The following is a 12,759-nucleotide window of genomic DNA, read 5'->3' on the forward strand; positions in this document are numbered from 1 at the left end:
ATCATAATTTTCATAATTTAACGTTGGCGTGTTTAACAATCTTTCCGGAATTATATTATCTATGATATTGTTTCGGGCTACTCCTCCTATTGACGTAGTTGGATGTATAGTATGTGCGTTTTCACCGCTAGAACTTTGATTCAAAGCCTCTTGATAATTGTCTTTTTCTGTTTGTAATTCTCTTTTTACTTCTTCTTTAATATTTTTTAGTCGGTTAGAATCAATGTATTTATTTAATATAATTAAACGTCGTTGGTCAGCTACTCTTTGTTCAGTTATGTTAGATAATTCAGGGAATTTTTTAATGAATTCTTGATGTAAATATTTTCTATAAACTGTTTTATTTGTTTCTAAATGTGTTATTTTGTAGTACGCTTTGATAATTGTCTCATTTTGTTCATTAGACCACCTCATACGTTGGCTTGTTTGAGTGATGTTAGGTATTTGGGTGTTGAGTGTATCGCGAACTGTTTGGGAGTTATTACCTGCTAGTTTGATGCTGACTTCCCTGTAAATCGTTTCTATTACCTGTTCAGAAAGCAGTTTTTTGTTTATTATAGCCCTACGTTGGTCTCCTATTCTTTGACGTGTAACATGCATGGTTGGAAATCTTTCTGAAAATCTGGTGTGTAGGGGAGTAAGATAAGTCTTAGTGTCTGTTCCCAAATTTGTAAGTTCCAAGTATGTGCGTAAGATGTACTCATTCATTTCATTACTCCATCTCTTTCGCGCACGTTTTGAGCCAGTCATGGATTCCGGGTCGTCGGCAGTTGCCTCCGGTATAACATTAACTGACACTGGAGATATAGTTGATACTCGGGAATTTGACCTTTCGTATGATTTGGGGGAAGAGTTAGGAGACGGAAAAAGGCTAAAAGCTGATGAGATTGATGATGGTGGGGAGGACGTCAAAGAATCAGTGCCTAATTTTTTGGGTATATAACTACCGAGAGCATTTGGTTTGCTCTTGCTTGAAGTCGCAATCGGTTGCTGGCGACTTCGTAAATTATATCGTTCATTTGGTTGGTTTAAATTTCTCTTCATTTTGTTCCCACGAGCAGCTAGGGTAAACTAAGGTCGGTCCCGGCAGAGCCCCGCTTGCCGGGATAAGAGCTATAGACCTAATGTAGGCTACACCTGGAGTTCGCCCTGGCTCCAGGCGTGGCACGCTTATGACCGGACTCGCCCCCGATCACGCATCCCTCGGCACGGCAGACCTTGGATTGGCGGATGTTTGGGACCGTTGGTTTGGGAAGAGTAGCAAAGTTGATGGTTGCTTTTTTGTATCTCCAATAACAGGGTCGAGCTCAGGATGTTCAGGCTCTGTTTAAGGTTCTGTCCTGCCTTCCCGCAAGCCCCCTCACCATGACAAGGTGGTCCCTCGAGGGGGATATTATTATTATTATTATGTTTCTCTTCTGTTTTTTCTCCATTTTAGAGGGGTAGTGGAACTGATACACGAGCCTAAGCCAAGTGTATCGGCCTTTAAATTAAGGATCTGATAATGCTAAGAACTTACGAGTGAGACGGCAAGTGTTGAGGATAACTGCTTTCTGAATGAGTCTGATGGTGGATGAGGGCATTTGCAGGGCATTTAGGTTATTCGATAGAGTTTTCGGGACAACGCCCGTTGTAGATATTACAATGGGCAAGATTTTTATGTTATCTACTTGCCATTGCCTTTTAATCTCATTAGCCAGTTCTAAGTATTTTGTTATCTTTTCAGTGTATGTATTAAGGAGATTGTGTGTGTTGCATACTGCTATGTCTATAATAATTACTATATTTTTATTTTTATCTATTACTGTAATGTCCGGTCTGTTATAATTTATTGTCTTATCTGTAAATATAGTTCTATCCCAATATATTTTAAATGTGCTGTTTTCTAATACGGTGTCAGGTGTATATTTGTAGTAGGCAACCTTTTTAGTTATTAATGAATGAGCATGAGCTAGGTTCTGGTGGATGATTGCTGCTACTTGGTCGTGTCTATGTTTGTAGTCAGTTTGGACTATGGATTTGCAAGCCCCGGTGATGTGTTGAATGGTTTCAGAACTACTATGGCATCGTCTGCATAAATCAGTTGGTAAGTTCGGTAAGCGGATGATGTGCTTTTGGTAATTTCGAGTATCTATTACTTGATCCTGAATGGCGATCATAAAAGCCTCTGTTTCTGGAAAGAGCTCTCCTCTCCGTAGCCATTCGTTCGACGCATCTTTGTCGACGTGTGACTGGCCAAGATCGGCTAGATGCCTTCCGTGTAGAGACTTTTGAGACCACAAATCAATTTTTTGTTGTCTATTAATTAACTTTGGTTGAATACTTCTATTGCTTAGATTAAGAGGCGTTAATTTTTTGTCTATTTCGATTGCGTGCTTGTGAAGTTGTGAGTGATCAGCCTTAGAATAGAAATAGGTGCGTAGTTTGTCTGTTAAAGTGTTATGTAAATTTTTAATATCAATTAACCCTTGTCCTCCGTCCTGACGAGGTAATGTTAAGCGTTGTACGCATGACCTGGGATGACGTTTTCTATGGTGAGACATATGTGTGCTTATCATACGCTGTAGTTTTAGTAGATCCGTTTGAGACCAGCTTATGATCCCAAAGGAGTATGTGAGGACCGGGATTGCGTAGGTGTTAATAGCTTTCACAGTATTACGAGAGTTGAGTTGCGTCCTTAAAATCTGGTTCAGTCGAATTTTAAACGCCTTTATCAAATCTAACTTAGTTTGTTTCTGCTCTATTTGTTTTGACTGGTGAAATCCTAAATATTTATAAGTGCTGTGTTCATCCATGTATTCTATTTGCTCACCAGTATCAAGTATGTAAGTATTTCTTTGTGATTTCCCCTTAATAATTGAGTGTATTTTGCATTTGTCTACCCCAAACTGCATTTGGATGTCTGTCGAGAATGATTGTGTGATGTCAGCTAATTTTGTGAGTTCGGCATTGTTTTTTGCATAGATTTTTATATCGTCCATATAAAGTAAATGTGAAAGGGTATGATATGAGTCGTTATGTTTCATTTTTATTCCCATTTCAGTTTTATTAAGTAACTCTGACAAAGGGTTTAGCGCAATACAAAACCATAATGGACTGAGCGAGTCTCCCTGGAAGATACCTCGTTGGATTTTAATTGTTTCAGTAGTAAGTGATGTATTATTTTGTATTAATTTTAACTTAGTCTGCCATTGAAGCATGGTAGCATGTAAAAACGTTATTAAATTAAGGTGAATTTTGTAGTGTTGCAGAATGTAAAGTAACCAACTGTGAGGGACTGAATCGAAAGCTTTTTTGTAATCTATGTACATAGTGTGAATGTTTATTTTCTTTGTGTGTGCTTGTTTCATTACTATTGCGTCTATTGTTAACTGTTCCTTACATCCTTGACTATTTTTCCTGCATCCTTTTTGTTGCTCTACTAGTATGTTATGTTTATCAATGTGTGAATAAATTAAGTGACTGATACATCCTGTTATTATTTTGTATATAGTTTGAAGACATGTAATAGGTCTGTAATTAGCTGGATTTTTGGGATCTGAACCTTTCGAGACCATGTAAGTAATTCCATGAGATATGAATGAAGGCATAGTGTGTGGTGCATGAATAAATTGGTTTATGTGGCTGTGAATGAATGGATGTACACATGTGAGTTTTTTGTACCAATAATTGTGGATGTTATCAGTCCTAGGTGCTTTCCAATTGTGTGTGCGTTTTATAATTTGAGTGAAGGTATCTATGGGAATATTTTCAAAATCCATAGCGATAATATGTCCTGTGTTTGTTAATTTTAGGAGCCACTCAGCATTAGAGTTATGTTGTACTGGGTTTTCCCAAATACTTGCCCAAAATTGCTGAAGGCCTTGAGGTGTTGGAGTGTTGGAGTTCTGAATAGTATTTTCTTTATGATTAGTATTCATGGTTCTGTAAAACTGTTTTTCGTTATTTATAAAAGTATGATTCTGTTGTTTACGTTTAGTGCAATTTAAATATCTTTTTAATCTATGTGAAGCTGCGTTTAAATTCTGTTTCAGTGTATCAAGAAAATGTTGGGGCTCTGTATTGGGTTCTTCATGCTGTGAATGAGTTTTGTGTTTAATTTTTATTTCATCAACAGTTTTTATTATTTTGTGACTTCTATTTCCTGCTATGTATTGTGTTAGCCTACCTATTTCTAGTCTATATTTTTCTATTTTATTCTCAATTCTCCTTTGCCATGTAGGTTTCTTATTACGACTATTTCTTACCGCATTTTCTGCTGCATGAAATCTAGTGCCATTACACAGAGCTGCTGTGTACGCTGCTGAATAAATTATTGTATGGACTGTGTTGAAATGTTGGTCATGATTTAAATATTTCGGTACTACTGTTTGTACTGTTCTGTAATATGTGATAGATGTGGATATTTTTTTACAAATAGTTCATGCATTTTTTTTCGGTAAGTAACTAAAAAATAACATCTAATAATTTCTTCATTAATTTCGTCCGTCCATTTCATTCTAGTAGTTGTAGATTTAATTTGCGTTAAAGTATGTGTAAAATCGAAAGGACTGTTAGTTTTGCGTGAGTGTGAATGATCATGTGAGTCTGTCTGTATTGGTTGTTTTACTTCACCACGTACATCATCAAGCGTTCTTTGTGATAGTAGTTTTGTTCTTAGGATTGCCCTTCTTTGATCTCCTAGTCGTTGTCGACTGGCCTGCATTTCGGGGAACTTGCTATCAAACTCTTTATGTAGGGAGTCTAAATAGGTATTCATACGAGTCGTCTCACACTTGGTTATTATTAGATATGTGCGCCATATGAATCGGTTCATATCTTGAGTCCATTTTTTTCGCGCACGTGGGAGATCAGCAGTGGGTACAGGTTTGGTGGCGAGTGCCTCCTGTACAACAGTTGTTGACCTTGTTGATCGTAATGAATATGAAGATGATGGTGATGAGTTTAATGAACGAAATAAACTATGAGTGGAAGAAGGAGATGGTATATTAGAGTAGGGTGAGTGCTCCGAGGTTGAATTGGATGATGTTGAGGATGATCGTTCGGCTGTAGTAGATTTTTCGAGGGAAACCCGCCTGCTCAGTCCCCCGTCGCCAACGGTTCGCATGCTGTGACATCCAGCGTTAGCTCCAGATGTGCCCCGGCGACCCCCGGGCAGCGGCCGTAAACTATATATCTTATTTCGACTTTCCATTGTTTTCTCCATAAGATGGGTTTGGGATCGGTAGTTTAGGTAGGTATTAAATTTATTGGTAAGATGTTAAAACCAAATAACTAGTGCCATGTACCCGTAAGCCCCCCCACCACGACAAGGTGATCCCCTGGGGGGTTATTATTATTATTATTAAAATTCAATTAATTGTATTCTGCATAATCAGTGACAATACCTGAGACATTGTCGATAACGATCGATGGTGGAAAAAAATGTTAGAGATAACCCTCATCTAGAACGATCATCGTCGTTACCGTAAACATCTTTAAAGTTGACATAACATTTTATGGTACCTACATATAGTACAGGTACAGCAACTCTTGCATCACGTTGAAATTATGCAACCGTGGCTGAAATTTTATATAACCTCAAACATTCACGATGACCTCCGTGGTAAGTAGTGTGTCCAACGGTTTTCTTGGGTACACCACTCCGAGGTCTCGGGTTCTATTGCCGGCTGAGTCTATGAAGAAAATTCATTACTTTTCTATGTTGTCTTGGGTTTGAGTATTTGTTGTACCATCCTTACTTCTGATTTTCCATAACACCAGTTAGCTACTTACATTGGGATGTATGTGATGTTGTCCAATATTTATTTTTATTTATCCACCAGTGTAACTACAGGCACAAGGGACATAACATCTTAGTTCCCAAGGTTGGTGGCACATTGACGATGTAAGGAATATATTTATAATATATATAATAATATAATATTTCTTACAGCGTCATTGTCTATGGGCGATGGTGACCACTTATCATCAGGTGGCCCAAATGCTCGTCAGCAAACCTATACCATAAAAAAAATCTCTTATCACATTATTAGGAGAAGTAAGTGTGGCATACTTACCTAATAGTTAAAAATCCTTTCAACATTTCACGTCAAAAATTATCAAACATAATTTATATGGAACATTATAATGAAGTGCCTATTGACCTGCAAACTGAAAGTGGATAATGGTTTTGAAGTTGAGATCATAATTTTAATATAATAGCAGCCTTTGAGTATTCGCTAATTGATAATTCAAATTAAGCTCAAAAGTCTACCATGTAATTGTATATTTCGTCTAAATTTAAATAAGCCTACTAATTATAATAATAATATATGTATACTAAAATTATAAATGTGAAAGTAACTCTGTCTGTCTGTCGCTCTTTCACTACCAAACTAATGAACCGAATTTGATGAAATTTGTTATGAAGCAAATATGAACTACAAGGCATAGGGTACCCATTTTGCCCAGCATATGGCAAACAACCCCGTTAAACGCGAGTGAAGCCGCGGGCTTCAACTAGTAATAAATATTTGATAATCCAAACATAGAAAGTACATTATAATTTGCAACATATAATATATTATAAGCATTGTTATTTTCGTTACGTTTCGTTCGTTGGTAATCATTTCTTAGATTAATGTATCCTAATAAGCATTTAATACTAAAATTATTTAATATGTTTTCTAGTTCAATAGTTAGTAATAATGGGTCCCTACCCAGCAAATGAGCCACATGGTACTTGTACATAAATATTGAACATGTAGGTAATATAGATCATTCCTTAAGTCGCCAATGTCATTAACCTTGGCAACTAAGAATACATATATGTCGTGTTACTATGTACACAAGCAGACTCATCCTACAAACCGGAACACAACAAAACTAAGTACTGCTGATTAGAGATGGAATACGTGGATTAATTGTGTGATATATATAACTCTCATTTATAGAAACATAAAATGTCAACCGAAACTAAATTTTTACAAGAAAAAAGAAGACCATTAAATACGTTTATCGGGCTGTAAAAACTTGCGGTGTATTCTTGGATGCCGTCTCGCCGATGACGATACGGAACACATATTATGCAAGCTGCTGCCCTTGGTTTTGTTCGCGTTTTGGTTGGTTGTCCTGTGTTAGGAAAAACATGTAACCTATGTCCTTCCTTGAAGGTCAAGTTAGCTTCATACTAAATTTCATCAAATTCGGTTCATTGGTTTGGTAGTGAAAGTGCGACTGACAGACAGAGTTGAAATCAAATCAACAGCTAGTCAATTTCCCGCTGCTAGGCTAAGGCCTCCTCTCTCTCGAGAGAAGGCTTGGAACATATTCCACCACGCTGTTTCAATGCGGGTTGGTGGGATATAGATTTACTTTCACATTTATAATTTAATATAAAATATAAATTATAGGAACTCATTTTTTTAAAATAAATACATATATACGACCTCAAATCTAACCGCTCACTAAAACTCCAATATACATGATATCCCACACAATAATCCACTAAAAAACACTGGAAGTCAAGAGAATTACATATGATAACATCAAGAGGTTTTTTTTATCTCGAGATAAAAAGGTGTTACCCTAAATGGGGAACGTGATTTATGCGAGTGAAAAGAATTTGTTTTATATTACAGCGGAGCTGAAACGCTTTGCGTAATTGCGGTTAAGTTATGTTATAAAATCAAGTGTTACGAAAATATTGCGCATTTTTCAACATATAAAATTAAAACCAGTTGAAATTTGTGTATCGTTTTAAACTTAGATTTAATACAATAGTGTTGATAATGGTTTCTTTGTTGACTTTGGAATTTATATTATTGTTGGAGTTTATTTTATAACCATGATGAAGTATTTCTTTTCTTATATTCGGCTGAGAAGCAAATGGCTGAACTAATAGTAAGCGGATACAACTTGGCGCTAATATTTTAACCATTTATCGTTGTGCCACTAACCTCGGGAACTGAGATGTTCCGTCCATTGTCTCGGTATTACATAGGTATAAATAATAAATATTGGACAACATCCCATACATTACTCTAATCCAAATGTAATAAGCTAAAGCACTTATGTTATGAAAAATCAGAAGTAATTTTTTTTTTATTATGAAATAGGTTGGTGGACGAGCATATGAGCCACCGGATGGTAAGTGGTCATCATCACCCATAGACAACGACGCTGTAAGAAATATTAACTATTCCTTACATCGTCAATGCGCCACCAACCTTGGGAACTAAGACGCTATGTCCCTTGTGCCTGTAGTTATACTGGCTCACTCACCATTCAAACCGGAACACAACAGTACTGCGTATTGGTGTTTGGCGGTAGAATATCTGATGATTGGTTGGTACCTACCCAGGCGGACTTGCACAAAGCCCTACCACCAAGAAGACGGTACCACAAACACCCAACATAGATAGACCCAAGACAACATAGATAACCAATGAATTTTCTACATCGACTCGGCCGGGAATCGAGCCGGGTTCTCGGAGTGGCGTACCCCTGAAAACCGGTATACACACTACTCAACCACGGAGTTCGTGAAAGTAGTAACATTAGGTCATTCTTCAAACCGGAATTCTAAACACAAAAACCATACGAAGCTGCCTGCTGCATAATAATTTATCAGGCGTTTGTTGGCAGGCCTTGTCAAAAGTCCTAACATAAAGTAACAGACCAAAACCAAAAATAATTACAATATATTTTTTCCAATTAAGTTATTTTAAGTAATTGTGCTTCTGATTTATATATCTAGCTCCTCATTGCGGCATTCATTATTTTCACCATTTTTATATCATATTTTTTTTAACGGACGCTCAAGTTTCAAAAATGCTGATATTCCAAATTTGGAATAGGCACGGTTTATGTAGTTTTAGTGTACATAGATTGATACTAGACCAACAGTTTTATAAATATATGTGTCCTTAATTACATTTAACAATAATTAATCAATATCAAATATTATTCTAATCAATACAGAACAGCATATATAGTTTAATAACGCATCCACACTGAACAATGACACAAAAAAGTAACCAACCTCCGTTATCGTATTTCCATGTAAACGATTTGTGCTAACATAGAAAAACTTTGAGATGCAAAATATTAATTGCTAGCATTTGTTTCATTAATGCACTCTTTTCATTTGTTTATTATATGTTTAATTAAGTTGGCAAACAGTTGCAAGTATTTTAAAAATTATGCGGAGTTAAGGCCAACTCAAAATTAATTACTGGAAATTATATCGTAAATAGCAATGAATTTGCGTTCGTATTTTATGTTTATCAGAGTTTAATTGAGTTGATCTATCTCTCTTAATATTAATGACACAAGACAAGTAACGTTGTGAAAAAGTAATTTGACGACTTCCGTGCTCGAGTACACCGGTTTTCATGGGTACGCCGATCGAGGTCCGTTTCGATTCCCGGCCGAGTCGATGTTTTTTTTTTTTTATTGTATAGGTTGGCGGACGAGCATGTGGGCCACCAGATCGTAAGTGGTCACCATCACCCATAGACAATGACGCTGTAAGAAATATTAACTATTCCTTACATCGTCAATGCGCCACCAACCTTGGGAACTAAGATGTTATGCCCCTTGTGCCTGTAGTTACACTGGCTCACTCACCCTTCAAACCGGAACACAACAGTACCGAGTACTATTATTTGGCGGTAGAATAACTGATGAGTGGGTGGTACCTACCCAGATGGGCTTGCACAAAGCCCTACCACCAAGAAAAGTTGATGGAGAAAAAGTTAATTAGTTTACTACGCTGTTTTTTGGTCTGGGTGTTTGTGATATCGTCAATCCTGATTTTCCATAACACAACTGTTTTATCTACTTGTATTGGGATCAGAGTAATGCATGGGAAAACAAAGTCGCTTTTTTGTCCCTATATCCTTTTGTACGCTTTAATCTTTAAAACTACTCAACGGATTTTGATGTGACTTTTTTTAATAGATAGTGTGATTCAAGGGGAAGGTATGTGTATATAATACATGGACAATATAGTAATGAAACACTTATAATTTTAGAAGTTTGCAATGTGATGTCGTAAATAAACATTAGTATCAGTATTGCACCCGTGCAAAACCGGGGCGGTATGTCTAGTTTATTTATAATTTAAGGTCAGCAAATTAATATATATTTCCATACTTATTAAAGCTTGATGGGAACAAACCTAAAATCTAAAAAGGTTCTTAATGCGATATAATTATTAAATAAGAAATATATGTAATGTTCGCTAGCTATGATTCATGTAAGATCCTTTGCGTGGGTTTAGTGTGCAATTAAACCTTATAACGAAGGCAGAGCAGGTGAATGCGGGCCTCTTAATGGACACCCATCCGTTTTGGTGAGGAATCGTAAATACGGCATAACGCGATTTAGTATATATCGCTCTTGTAAGACGTGAAATGTTTATAAATGTCGACTCAAAATCAAAATCAAAATAAACTTTATCCAAGTAGGTTTTTATAAGCACTTTTGAATCGTCATTTCACAATTAAGTGAAGCTACCACCGGTTCGGAAAGTAGATTCTACCGAGAAGAACCGGCAAGAAACTCAGTAGTTACTCTTTTTTAACATTTAAAAAATACAACGTCATGTTAATTAAATACAATTATTTCAATTAATGTTTCCTGCTTGGAAGTCAACAGGTATTCAGGTATTGTCTGAGTTTGATATCTGATAGTTTTCAACCGACTTCCAAAAGGAGGAGGTTATCAATTCGTATGTATTTTTTTTTTTTTTTTTTTTATGTTTGTTACCTCATAACTTTTCACTGGGTGGACCGATTTTGATAAATTTTTTTTTGTTTGAAAGGTAGTGCTTCCCGTGGGGTCCCATTTTTTTTTTTTTTTTCCGATGATGGTATCCATGTGAAAACGACGTAAGTCTTAAATTTGCATTATGTATATGCGCGACAAATAGGTGAATAACTGAAAATCACGTTAACCAATTTTGATAATTCTTTTTTTATTATAAAATATATACTTCAAGGGTAATTTGGTGAAAGTTTGGTAAGGTTCTGAGCACAGGATCCATGACAAAGTAGCGGAACGGAAGGGAACGGAACAATTCTGAGGAGCACGTTAGCGATACTCGGTCGAATCTTTTATTTATAGGTTATTTGGATATTTGAGTCACCTTCCGTAATGTGGTTATGTTTATGTAATTATCATAGTCGAATATTATAATCAACTAGCTACCCATCCCGGCTTCGCACGGGTGCAATACTGATACTAAATATACTACAGAATTTGTTCATTTAGGACATCACATCGCAAACTTCTAAAATTATCAGTGTTTCTTTACTATATTGTTCATGTATTATATACACAAACCTTCCCCTTGAATCACACTATCTTTTAAAAAAAACCGCATCAAAATCCGTTGCGTAGATTTAAAGATATAGGGACAGAGAAAGCGACTTTGTTTTATACTATGTAGTGATGGAACTCCTATACGGCTCGCAGTTAGGGTGCGATATGGGGCAGAATTTCTTACTATCTTTAATCAAATTTTGTGTATGTGATGTGATGTCATATGATGTCCGAAATATAGTTGGTCTTTTTCAAAGTTTTTTTGCTGAGTTCGATTACAGCTCTTTCGAGGGATCCTTGTAGTTTACGCCGCGTGACGTATTAAATCCGCATTTTCGAAAGTCTATTTTTGCTTTATTCGCAAGTTTCCTTTGAAATTGTCCTCGAAGTAGTTTCTGACTCATATAAACGGAACGCTTAATCTATCCATATTAAAAAAAATTAGTTAGTCAACATCAGTTTCACTTAAAATCAAAAAATAAATAAAAATTTTAACAAAAAGAAAAACCGACTTCAAACAAAACACTATTTTAAATAAAACAAATGAATATGCACGAAACAGTAATAAAAATAATTGCGTATTCAACATATTTTTTAGAGTCCTCCTAAGTAAAATGAAATGAAAAATATTAGACTACTTAAAAGTCGATTTACGATTATATAATGTAGTTATAATTATTGTTATATTTGGAGTCGGTGTCAGCCAATAAAATCGCACAGTATATCTATCAAAAACAATACGAGAATACTTTAACAAATATGTTTTTTACAAATTACATTTTACACAATAATATACTGGATCAATCAAGGGGCTCGTATCGCTTCTTTCTTTTGATTGTTGGGGCAAGGGCACCGTAGCTGACACCGGCTCCAAATATACCAATAACTATAACTACATTATATAATCGTAAATCGACTTTTAAGTAGTCTAATATTTTTCATTTTATTTTACTTAGGAGGACTCTAAAAAATATGTTGAATACGCAATTATTTTTATTACTTTTTCGTGCATATTCATTTGTTTTATTTAAAATAGTGTTTTGTTTGAAGTCGGTTTTTCTTTTTGTTAAAATTTTTATGACTTATCTATACATTACATATAATAAAATTGGAGTGTTTGTTTCTAATATTAATACAGCCCTTTTTTACTCAATGCATATGTATTTATACACGGTACATATACCGCAATAACATGTTTTACAATTTTTATCGGTCTGTCTGTCTATCTGTCTGTGTGTTCCGGTTATTCTCTGGAACGGCTGGACCGATTTTGATGGGACTTTAACTGGAAGATAAGTGATATAATAGGGAGTAACTTAGGCTATAATATTTTTTTGTTATATTCGAAGGCGTACTACGTTGCGGGTACAGTTAGTCATCCAATAAAATACATGTATTATACAACATGGTATTTCTGACGCTCTGAACTAAGCTCAGCTAAATAACCCA

The sequence above is a fragment of the Vanessa cardui genome, chromosome 13, assembly GCF_905220365.1.
Source record: "Vanessa cardui chromosome 13, ilVanCard2.1, whole genome shotgun sequence".
Lineage (NCBI taxonomy): Eukaryota > Metazoa > Arthropoda > Insecta > Lepidoptera > Nymphalidae > Vanessa > Vanessa cardui.